The 12,078-nt window shown below is 36.9% G+C and overlaps 1 protein-coding gene across 1 annotated transcript in view; it reads left to right on the forward strand.

The window, feature by feature from the left end:
* Window positions 1-9,831: 9,831 nt before the first annotated feature.
* LOC134170574 (guanine nucleotide-binding protein G(t) subunit alpha-3-like) overlaps window positions 9,832-12,078 on the forward strand; it is a 49,831-nt gene continuing 47,584 nt past the window's right edge. Inside the window, exon 1 of the mRNA XM_062632051.1 lies at window positions 9,832-10,080. The gene's annotated coding sequence lies outside the window, so the exon portion shown is untranslated. The remainder of the gene's footprint in view (window positions 10,081-12,078) is intronic.

Raw genomic sequence — 12,078 nt, forward strand, 5'->3', positions numbered from 1 at the left:
CAGGAATCTCTACCCCTAGAGACTGTGACAGGTTGGGTGGGTTAATTAAAGGAGTCACAAAGAGTTTCTTCATGAACACAGATGAATGAAAGTTGAATATGCTACTTGGTCGAATATCTTATTTTATTCTGAATTACAAAACAGAGCCACATGGGATGCTCAGTAGTTGAGTGAAGTCTTTTACTGTTATAGGGTTTTATTTCACATGGACTCACAAATACAATTAGTCAAGAGTCTCGAGGCCTTAAGAGTGTGGTTTTGTGATGAATTTTAAATTTTACTGCCTATTTAGATTTTCTTAGAAGGGGAAGAGAAAAATCCTACAAAAATAAGAGAAGTATTCAGGAAATATTCAGGTAGCTTTCAAATGAGCCATTAATATTCACAACTAATCCCCATCAACTTCTTTTCCAATTTGTTTTTCTTCTACTATTTTTTAACCCTTTAAAAAGCAAAAGAACTTTTATTTAATTTAAAATAGATCCTCCTTCTATATGAATAATTGTTCTCTTTCTGTACTTGATCTCAGTTTTCATATTTAGCATTCATATTTTTTTACCTATCATCCCCCAGTTTCTTTCTACAAAGAATTCTGGCTTTCTCCAACTTAATTCATATTATTTTTCTGCACAACAGCATGTTTTCCTAATGTTTTCCTTATTCTCTTTTGTATTGCAGTAGTAATGTCCTTGTCCTCTTTTCCTCCATACTGGTATGATGTTTTGCTACTTATGCTCACTGACTTCAGTGAATCGCCCTGAGTTCGCACAGTCATGCTTCCCTTAATTTTAATTCCTGAAAAGGATCTCAGTATTTCTGGCCAAGATAACTGATTGCTATATGAGTCTCTGATGGGAAGGATGCCATAAATGTAGCGCTGACATTAATAATGAAATGTGGTGACAGTATCACCAGATGTTCTTTCAGACCCTTGCTACACAAAATATCCTCTGGACTTTTCCCACTAAAATACCTTCTCCCAGTTCGTATCCTCTTGCCTTTGAAGTCCCTGATGACCAATACTTTGATTCTTAATCTTATCCCAGCAATATCTAAAGGGTCAAAGACTGGAAGAAGCACAAAGAAGGTAGAGAGTGCCATTAAGGAAGAGTGCCACTGTGAGGTACACAAGAATGTACAGAATAAACTCAGTTTGAAGAGAGGGAACAGGGAATTAGTCTTCCTTATCCTGTAGGAGACTAGAACAGAGAATTATGTTATGCATGTATTTAAGGATGAAATATTGTAACATTTGGCTTCTCTTCCCTATCTTCCTCTTGATTTTGAACTCAACTATCTCATGGTCACTACTGTACAAACTGTTATCTACAACCACATTTATCACTGGGGTTTTGTGAACAGAAATTCAAATAGACATCACAAAAATTTTACAACTGGCCCATGACAACTGAGGAGAATCAGGACAGAAAGTACAGAATTACAAGAGTAATTCTTTATTCCTGTGCATGAGGTGTCCCATTCAAATTGAGGCACACCAAGTGCAGTTTTAGACATGGTTCTCACCCTTTTCAAGGGTTCAGTTACAACATGATTTGACCATTTACTGCTTAATACATATATATTATATTTTAAAGCTCAAGAAAGCTAATACAATTTCATATTATTAAGAAAGTTCATAACATTTCAAACTATAAAGACTAATTGGTACAATTGTTAGCGAATGAGATTTTCCTGACATAGACCTGTCAGGCTTCTATAACTTTTATACTAGAAAATTTTCACCAACAGGATCTGAAGGCTTCTTGGACTGTTTGCACAGAATTATCTTACCCTCTCACCAACAACCTCACACAGGGACATAAGTTTGTAATCAGGACTTCTGTACTAATTTTGATGACATCTGCTCATATTTCAATTCAGACTTTTTTCACACCAGTATTGTCCAGAGAGACTCTTAACGTGGTCTGAATCACTACAGAGAGAGGGAGGAACAAAACTACTTATACAATCACATATAGGAGGAAATTTAGCAACCTACTGCACTGCTGAAATACATTGGAATTCCAGAATCTAAATTTCCTTATTTGCTTAAAAGCACAGCTGCCTTGCCCATGATGAATATATGCCTGTCTGTCGTACACTGAGATCCTGAAAAGTCTTGGATTTGTGTGAACCTCTATAGATCATCCAAAGTTAATACATCACTAATCTGTTATAAGTACTTTTCCTCATAAATATGCATGTAGGTTTCTCTATATAAGCAACCTGAGTACGCATGCAGGATGTGGTGATTGTAGATTTAATTATCTCCTCAAGAAGAGTATAAATTCTTCTCACCAAGAAAGCCTTAACTATCGGCTTGAAACCAAAGTCTCAAGCATGATCATGCTTATGTCACTGTTTGCTCTAGCCCCGTTATTTAAGAGGTCCCAGTGCAGGTATACTGCTCTTTTACTGTGATTCTTATCTCTTTTTAAGTGGTGTGTTATCATGCCTTTAAGACTGTAATTTGGTAATTAATAGTTCTTCTATTATGCTGTGCTGTAAGATTAAATCCAGCCATTTCCTGAGTTGGTAGAAAATAGAGTTTTACAGTCTTCAATTTATATTCTGCTATTCCAAATTCTTTCACAAGTCAGGGATCTAAATTGTCTTGCCTATTGTTTTTAAGCTCTTGAAGCAACAAAATAACAATAAGGCAATGACCTTGCTGAGTAAGCAGTAAACTGTTTTGAGAAGTTGTTATGGTAATAAAATTTTATCTCTGTTCCCAGGGAGAACAGATTTCAACAGAATTAAATGATACTGTCACTTGCTCATCTATTTGAAAGAAAAACATTCCTAACACACTCCAGCAACTTGCTGAGCTATGTCATGGTCTGTTATTTTCAGTTTTGTGACTAATTAAGTTTCCCTCTGGTTCTACCCTTGGAGAAGGCCATTATAGATATAGGTATATAGTGTCATTCCAGCAAATATGCAGTCTAGAGAGAAAATAATGTTAGTATGGAAAGATGTATCTTTCTATGCAGATATTCTAGCTTTGTGTTGTTTTTTTTTTTAATGAAGTATCTTACTGCTTCAGTGAAATCATAAATTTGACATTCAAACTTTAATTCCTTCCCACCTTTCTACATGGTCTTGGTACGTGAAACTAACTAGACATCTTAGATTCTCAGCATGAGTAGGTTCTAGTCAGCCTAATAAATAGATGTAAACTTAGGCATACGGTTCCTTTTGGGTCACCTTCACTTCTCACGGGCACCTGTAAAGGACTGTTAGCAGCAGCTGCTTAAAAGCAGGTGCAGTGCAAGTGCTGAAGCTGAGATTAGACTACACGTTTTGCAACTCGCTTAACTTGTTGCCACTTCCAAGGCCGTGGCTGAGATTAGACTACACCTTTTGTGACCTTGTTAACTTGTTGCCGCTTCCAAGGCTGTGCTCTGTCTTCCAGATTTCATGCCAATTTTGTTCTTTGGGACAGTCCAAACTCAGTGTAAATTCTCCTCATTTTCTGACAAGTTGTTATTGTTTGATGCTCTTCCTCATCATGCTCAGGACAGCAACCCATGACTGCAGAATACAAATTCTTCTTATCAGTATTTTCTACTCCATCATCAATATCCCTCCTGTATTCAGTTCTTCCTTCCTGTTTTTTTTATGTTTGCTAAGGACTAATAAAGAATCATTCCTGTTCTGTGGAAACCTTAGTTTTTTTCCTTAGTGTCTTGCAAAACCAATGAATTATAGTAGCCTGACATGCTCTTTTTTCTTGCGTGTACTTTTTATTATTTACAAGTAGAGGGTTTTTTAAAAGATAACAATTTGTAAACTAGCATGAATAGTAATTTTTTTTCCACTTCTATCTTCATTTTTCTATGCATTTTCTGTATATCAGTTACATTTTTATTGGAAATTGCCATTTTTTTAAACAGAACTGCATCATCAGATGTTATTGCAAATATCTACCCTGAATCTCCTTTGCTAATAATTAGGTTCATTTGTTTTTCTCTCCTCCAGTTGACATGGAGAAAAACTGATCACCATCCTTTTACTACATTACACAGTACCATCCTTTTACATCTTTCTTAGTTTTCTTGACCAAATAAAGTGCATTCAACCATTCCATGGTGATCATGCATTCTTGTATTTGTCTTGGTCTCTCCTCTGGACTTTCTCCAGTTTGTCTGCATTCTTCTTATCCTGTTTACAGTGTTCCTGTAAAAAGGAAGACTGTAACAGCTTCCTGTAACAGCTTCATTAATACCACATAAAAAGTATATAACTTTCATTGCAATACAACCTTGTTCTTAAAATATCCCAGATGAAGGGTGGTTTTGGTTTTGTTTAGTTGTGGAGGTTTTTACTTCTGTACAAAAGTCTTAGATTATTGAGCCATATTGAGATACTTAAATTTTTCATAAATATTACACTTTGCTGACTTTAAAATTTCAAATAATTTCTGTAGTTTAGTAGGATTTTGCACTGCAATCTTCTTTTCTATAGTCCTCTAGAAGGTGAAGTGCAGTTATTCTGTTGGATAAGATAGATAAAATTTTGATATTTGTTTGCTGTGATTTAAGTTTACAACCCTTCTTTATCTAGTGAACTGATCAAACATACTCCACCACTTATTTCTCCTTTACTGCTCCTTCCAGATCTTAAAATACACACATATCACTGCCCACCGTATTGAACTTAGCACCATGGTCTTTCATATCTGAGCCTTGGCTGGGTGAAATAGGGGTTAAGTAGAGGGCAACAGGGCCCCATCACCTTACCTTAATGTCTCCTCTTTTCCTCAGTTGTTCAGACTGCTCAGGGTTCTTTCTTAACCAAACACTTGCTCTGCTCAATGTTCTTGTTCAACCAGAGAAAAGTCTTCTCTCTTCAGGAGTCATTAAACTGTTTGCAAGTCTGGAGAGGTTGTTCTACAGCACATTCCTGACTGTAGACAGCAGAAGTCAAACCTTTCTAAATCCTTAAACTCATAAGTGCAGGTCACCTTACAGTCAATATCTCCTCATGAGGAACATGTTCCTTCCCCCTCTACTGTTACAAACTCACTTAAAACTCACCTAGATTCAGTTTGGTGGAACAACCACCCCAAGAAAAGATTATCTTTGCTGCTGCTTCCTTTACACAATCCTACAGCTTTGTGCATTACACAATTCTACAGCTATCTGTACCAAGACTATAGCCCACAGAGAAAGACTTGAATGCATTTTCCCAGTCTAGAGTTCTAGTTTTTCTAAAATGCTATGGTCAAATTATGAAGTCAGAAAAATATTTTTCTATTGATACATACACCTAATGTTTAAACTCAGTGTTTCTGATGGAACTTCAAGTCTGTACTCTGGACCTAGGACAAGGGATTTATTTTATAAATCTAATACTTTTAATCAATTAAAAAAAAAAAAAAAAAAAGTAATGTCTTCCTCCAAACCATGTTGATGTTCTAAGGACAAATTTCATAAAAGCTTTTGTAACCTTCTGTGAGATCTTTAGAAAGAGCATGTTTAATTAATTAATTAATATCATCATATATTTACCTGAAGGTTGAGTGAAGAAATAAGTGTTTTTAAAAACCAGTTTCTTTGAAGGGAATAAATTGAGAATGGTGTCTTCTAAATACAAAGTCTAAGCAATCATAGATGTAAAGAGCTCACAGCACAAAGGATTTGTCTCTAAGAAGCAAGTTGTTAAATGCGTTGCAACTGTGTGTTACAAGCATTTAGATTATGATGGCTGCACATTGATTAATTAAATGTGCATTAAACTTACATCAGATGGTGAGCCTGAACACCGTTTCTGGGTGATGAAAGTGTCCCACTGGTGGATGGACAGCTTAATGACTGCTGCAGTTCAAAACTGAAAAATGAGCTTCTCCTGGGCAGCAAAGGGTTTCTGAACAGGGAGAAGGATACTGAAGTTTCTGTTCTGTGACAGAAGATCTCCTAGAAAACTAGTTCAGCACATACATAACAGAAAAAAGACTTGAGTGTTCATTTCTTCATTGGCTGTGTTATTTTAAGCATTCCTCATCTGTCACCGGGTAGTTGCTCTCAACCCTTGATCTGTCCCTTCCTCTCGGTCATTACAACCAAAACCTTTTTATCCTGGGTTAGTTTCCAGCTAGATATGTTCTCTAATGCAGTGCACTCAAAGCAGTGCAAATACAGAGAACACATCGAATGGTAAGCATGTAAGAGCTGCTTAATTAGTTTAAATGCATATCTAATATTTATGCCTAATATCTAACCATGGCCTCCAACAGCTGGTTAGGCAAGTTAACCCCATTCTCATAGTTAGGTTTGTAACATAATATAAAATAATTGTAGAGCTTCTTCAGAGTCAAACAGAATCAATAAGGAACTACTAAGCATCTCCTGGAAGGATACCCATGTTCTGACAATTGGTTTCAAATATGACTTCATCATCCACTATTGATTAAACTGCAGTTTTATCACAGCTCAGATAAATAGCAACATTTTTTGTAGAGCTAAGGATCAGATCTAGAAAGAGATCCAGAGTATCACCATCTGTTTCCTATCTCTACCCAGGGAACAAAAAAAAGCCATACCTGTAAATGTAGGAGATTGTCTAAAGGATCATTTTCACACGGCCATACTGCTGCTTATGCTGATATGCTGCATCTACCAGCTCAGATTGCTCATCCCAAGTATGTTGGAATTCAGGATTGAACTGATTTAGCAATAATTTCTGTCAACTGGAATACAGCTGCATGACCCAGAGTCTGTTTCAAATAGTAAAAACTAAAGTCCCCAAAACTGTTATCTGCACAGCAAAAGTATTAATAGTTATATATAAATAAACAAATTAAATTAAATTAATTAAATATAAGTATAAATCAGAGGAATTTACAAGAGTGCTCAAAATAACAAAGGCTAGAGGATAAGATTGAGTTGCTAATAGTATATTAGCAGGTCGAGAAAGCTAATTCTCCCCCTTTATTCTACCCTCCTCCCATGAGACCCCACTAGTAGTACTGCATTTAGTTCTGGAGTCTTCAGCACAAGAATGTGGATCTGCTCAAGCACATCTAGAGAAGGGCTACAGAGATGACCAGAAGGCTGGAGCATCTCTTTCACAGGCTGCGAGAGATGGGATTGTTCAGCCTGGAGAAGGCTCAGGGGAGACCTTATAACAGTCTTCCAATACCTAAAGAAGGGACTACAAGAAATCTGGAGAGTGACTTTTTACAAGGACATGTAGATGTCCATGGAGTTGTTTTTTTCTTCTTTCACTCATCCATGACACCAATAATGGGAGGGTTTCACAGAGGCATTGAAGGGGCTGGTGTTATTTAGACTGGTTTTAAGATTCCAGGAAATACAGGTCCTTATCTTCAGCATGAAGGCTGCTCTCCTCCTTGCAATGAGCTGGAGCCCTTTAGTTATGCTGACTTAATCATAACTACACAGTATTCAGTGTAAACAATATATCTCTCAAGAAAAATAATACAATTTCATATTGTTAAGAAAGTTCATAAAATTTCAAACTAGAAAGACTAATTGGTACAATTATTAGGGAATGAGATTTTCCTGACATAGATCTGTCTGGCTTCTATAACTTTTATACACCAAAGGAATCTAAAGATTTCTTGTATTGTTTGCACAGAGCTATCTTCCTCTCCCACGGAGGGCCTCCCATGGGGACATGAGTTTGTGATGAGGACTTCTGTACTAATTTTCATGACATTTTACCCACATTTCAATTCAGACTTTGAAGCCTATGGGGACTTTCAGTTTAGGTACATCTGATTCTGTCAGGACTGTGTTAGGAATTATGCTGACAGGCTAAAAAATTGCAACCTGATGTTTCCCCAACAGAGGCTCTTGATGGCAAGCACCCAGCGTACCCAGTCAGTGCTACTGTCCATGACAAAAGTCATGAAAACAGTCAGAGGTCTGTGGAATCAGATTTCCTGTTTCTAATACTCTTCCTTTTTCTTAGGGATTCAAGAAGAGTGCCACTGTTTTACAACATATTCTCCACTCTGTGGGTAGTGCAGTACAGCACAGCTGCACATTTAGTTCATCTGAGTGGCATATAGTTGCTAGCTAAATTTGCCTCCATATGTTTTCATAATTTCATTGTCAGTCATTCCTCTCTGCTTAATGTGCATGCCTTGTATAATGTATCACCTCAGTCTTTAGCTGTAAACCAAGCCCTATCTCAAAGTCAATCCTCAGCTAAAAAACTGGCTATCCTTCACTGGTGCCCTTGCACTGGATCGCTTCAAAGTTGGCTTCTAGCCAAAAACATGTCTATTCCACATACCACTGGATTTTCACTTCTGCTCTAATCTGGCAACCCGCATTTAAAGATATATACATAGAATCACAGAATCATAGAATCGTTAGGGTTGGAAAGGACCTTAAGATCATCAAGTTTCAACCCCTCTGCCACGGGCAGGGACACCTCACACTAAACCATATCACCCAAGGCCTCGTCCAACCTGGTCTTGAACACTGCCAGGGATGGAGCATTCACAACCTCCCTGGGCAGCCTATTCCAGTGCCTCACCACCCTAACAGGAAAGAATTTCCTCCTTATATCCAACCTAAACTTCCCCTGTTTAAGTTTTAACCCATTACCCCTTGTCCTGTCACTACAGTCTCTAATGAAGAGTCCCTCTCCAGCATCCCTATAGGCCCCCTTCAGATACTGGAATTTTAGTGAAAACCAAATATGTTCTAGTGAAGCCCAAATTACTCTCCTGACTTCGAGAGTAATCACATTAAATTCTGCAGCTTGCAATGAGAAAGGGGTCCATTGGTTGGCTAATCACACCTCAGGCTCACCAGATTCAGCCAGGACCTCTTTCTTGGTCCAAAGACCAAACAGCTGCTACCAGAATTGAAAGCAAATCTGCAAACGCCTTCCCTTTGCCATGACACTGGTGCACTCCCATCTTTTTGACTGATTAAATGTACTGCTACATAAGGAAAAACAGGTAGCTTTAAATCTTACAGTGGCACAGAGAACATGACAGTTGTCCCTGTGTTTTATCTCATTTCAGAAAAAATAATCTAGCAAGGAGAGTTTCAAGTGAAACTTTTGTAATATTTAACTAAACTTATCAGAAATAGGGGAACTGACAAACAATAAGGTGCACTTTGAATATTGCTTGTTATTTTTACATGACCTTTGTTACTTAATCATATAAATGACATTTCAGTCTTGGATAAGAAAAGATATGTGAGACCTTTTATGTGGAAAATGGTTATTACATTCTATTATTAATTATTTTATGGCAGTCTTATATATATATGTGTGTGTATCTCTTATGTAACAGATGTGAATTATGGTTTATGTTCTCCAAGAACAAAAAAGAAATATAATTGGTTTATTATTGTTTGTCAACAGCTGCATATATGATACGGAATTCTGAGATTTGTTTGACAAGATACTCTAAAGAGTGTGCATGCAATACTTCTGAGCAAAATCATATATTTAGAAGTACAAACTTATAAGACATTTTCATTATTGAAGTTAACGATTAAATATATGCATAATTCAACCATATGTATAGTAAATTTCTGACAAATATACTGTGGAAGAAATTGTGCTGCAAGAAAAAGTTGGGCTGAGAACAAGGCAGCCAGCAAGCCAGGCAGTCTGAAGGCAATCCCAGATGCTCACCTACTTGATAGGTAACTGGAGAGCATTTCATTCTATAATAGCAGCATTTTCCCAGCATTCTGTTACAGGAGAAAATTATCAGATGCTATGAACAGTTCCTTTAAATTATTAATCCAGTGCACTGTTTGCTTTGCAAAGTGACATGTATAGATTACTCAAAAGTTACCTTTAGATATTGTTCGTGGTAGCAGAACATGGCCAGAAAGATCCCTTTGCATTGAAAAAGACAGAGTTGATTATGTGCTACTACATGGACTGAAGTACTCTAAATCAAAGTTTCCTAAGTGAATTATTTAATACCCAATGTGTGAGGATAAAGAACTCATTTTTTTTTTTCAGTTCCCCAAGCATGGTAATCTTCTTCTGTGACTTTCTGCAATTAGCAGAGACTGTTCACAGACCCAGTGATTTGCTCATGAATTGCCCACTGGCTGTGGTAGTTCATAGCCAGTAAGAACTATTTGCATGAGAAACTGCAGAGAATGTAACATGAACTTACTGTGATCGAGAGGTTTCAAAATGTGTAATCCAGCAGTTGCATAAGTGGCCTTTATTATATAGTAGGAACTATTTAAAAAAAACTCTGGACTGAAATTCTGTTCACAAAATGGGACTATTCTTACTACCTTTAAAGAAAACATGATAGGTGGCTGCTGTGGCCGTTAAAGCAGCTTGCTTTCTCTAATGCTTGGTAGAATCAGGTTGTCATTGTTAAGCCTCCAGCTGTGCCTCTGGGAGCAGCACGGAACTGCCAGCTGCGTTTCATGTAGTGCTGTCCAGAGCAGTGTGCCAATATCTGGGTAAACAGTTTGTCCCTGTTGTTTTGCTGGGGGAAAAAGAAGAAAAAGTCATGCGGTTTCCAACTGTATCTAAATTTAAGCCTTCCTGCATCTTGAAGGATAATCACATTTTTGAGTTAAGTAAGCAGGAAGTAGAATCTAATCACAGAGCAATCAGGGGGGAAGGAACTGTGCTCTACTAACATGCCTGAGTTTTGCTGAGCTATAGTTGTGGGAAATGCAGGGATACCAGAATAACTGCTGCCCTGAAACACTATCTGTGAGACCACGTGACAGCAAGAATTTACTACAAAAAACTATCTGCTCACCATGCTGTAGTAAAGTAATAACTACCCAAGCTTACACTCTCTTGTACCCACCTATAGGATATTAAATTTCTTGGATTCACTCTTACAGTTTCAAAGCATGAGGGAGAAAATAGAAACAACGAAGTATTCTATGACTGTGTTCATTACATACAAGTAGACATGTTAAGGTTAATTAAACAACCTATGTTGCTCTTGCAGCTTTGATACTGCAGACCCCTGGCAACCCCACTGATGTTCTTGTTCCATAACAGTTAACTACACAGAAGGATATCCTACACTGATGCAGAGCAGATTTGGAATAAATTCCCAAGAGCCAGTAGAATAACACCATTATAACAGTAATTCAGGGGTCAGGACCAGGGTCCCATTTTTCACATTTATGAAAGCGCTGCTAAGTTTTCCTTATGTATCTTTTCCGAATTTGCTTTCCTGACTTCACAGACACAGCAATGAATATTCATTCAGTTAAGCTTGGCAAATTGATGGATAAAAATCATAACCTTACACCCTCCAGTATCTGTTACTGCAGTAAGGGAGGTTTCAGAACTTCAGCCTAGGAAGCATTAAAAGATTAAATTCAGGAATTGTGACATGATACATCAAAATGAAAATGTTCCTAAACAATTTGTTCAGAAGAAGACATTATAAGGACTCTGGTTTTGCCTGACATCAAAGTTTCAAAATTGTTTTGTAGACAAGCACCCATCTACATTGTTTATTAAAAAAAGCTCCTAAAGTCAGATTGCTAAGAAATGAGATTCTTACACAAAGTATGTAAGGTCTACAAGAAGAAATTATTTCACTGTTTTTTACGGTACAAATCTATGCAAATAAATCAAAGATAAACGAACACTAATTACCCTTTACTAGTTTATATCCAGTTGCTATACAACTAGAACATTAAAGGTTACTAAAAATCATACATATATGTCATTTCAGCATAGTTAATGATAATTTTTTTTGTAATTTTTATACTCTTTATACGAAATATAAAACAGATGTAAAATAAGAAATTTATTTATATGAAAAATGAAGTAACAAAATATAGAACTTACTCAAACTAAAAGCACCAGAGAAATGGTGTTTTTCTAAGTAAAATCCGTTTGCCTTCTTTCAAAAGAGGTTAAATATGCCACCATGAAATTGCGCTACTAATAAACACAGCCACTCCTCAGGTGAAAGAGTTGAATGGTGGTTTCAGACAAGGAGCATTTCAAATTGCTGCTTTCACAAAGCATGTCAGGAAATACCTAAAGTTATTCATTATGTCAACAAGAAAATCCTAACAAGAAGGAGCAGCCAGAGAGATTCAGTCCATTATAGGGAATTCCCCATACACT

This window comes from Pezoporus occidentalis, unplaced genomic scaffold (genome assembly GCF_034315485.1).
Source record: "Pezoporus occidentalis ecotype Australia unplaced genomic scaffold, CSIRO_AGI_Poc_V1 ctg38, whole genome shotgun sequence".
Classification (NCBI taxonomy): Eukaryota; Metazoa; Chordata; class Aves; order Psittaciformes; family Psittacidae; genus Pezoporus; species Pezoporus occidentalis.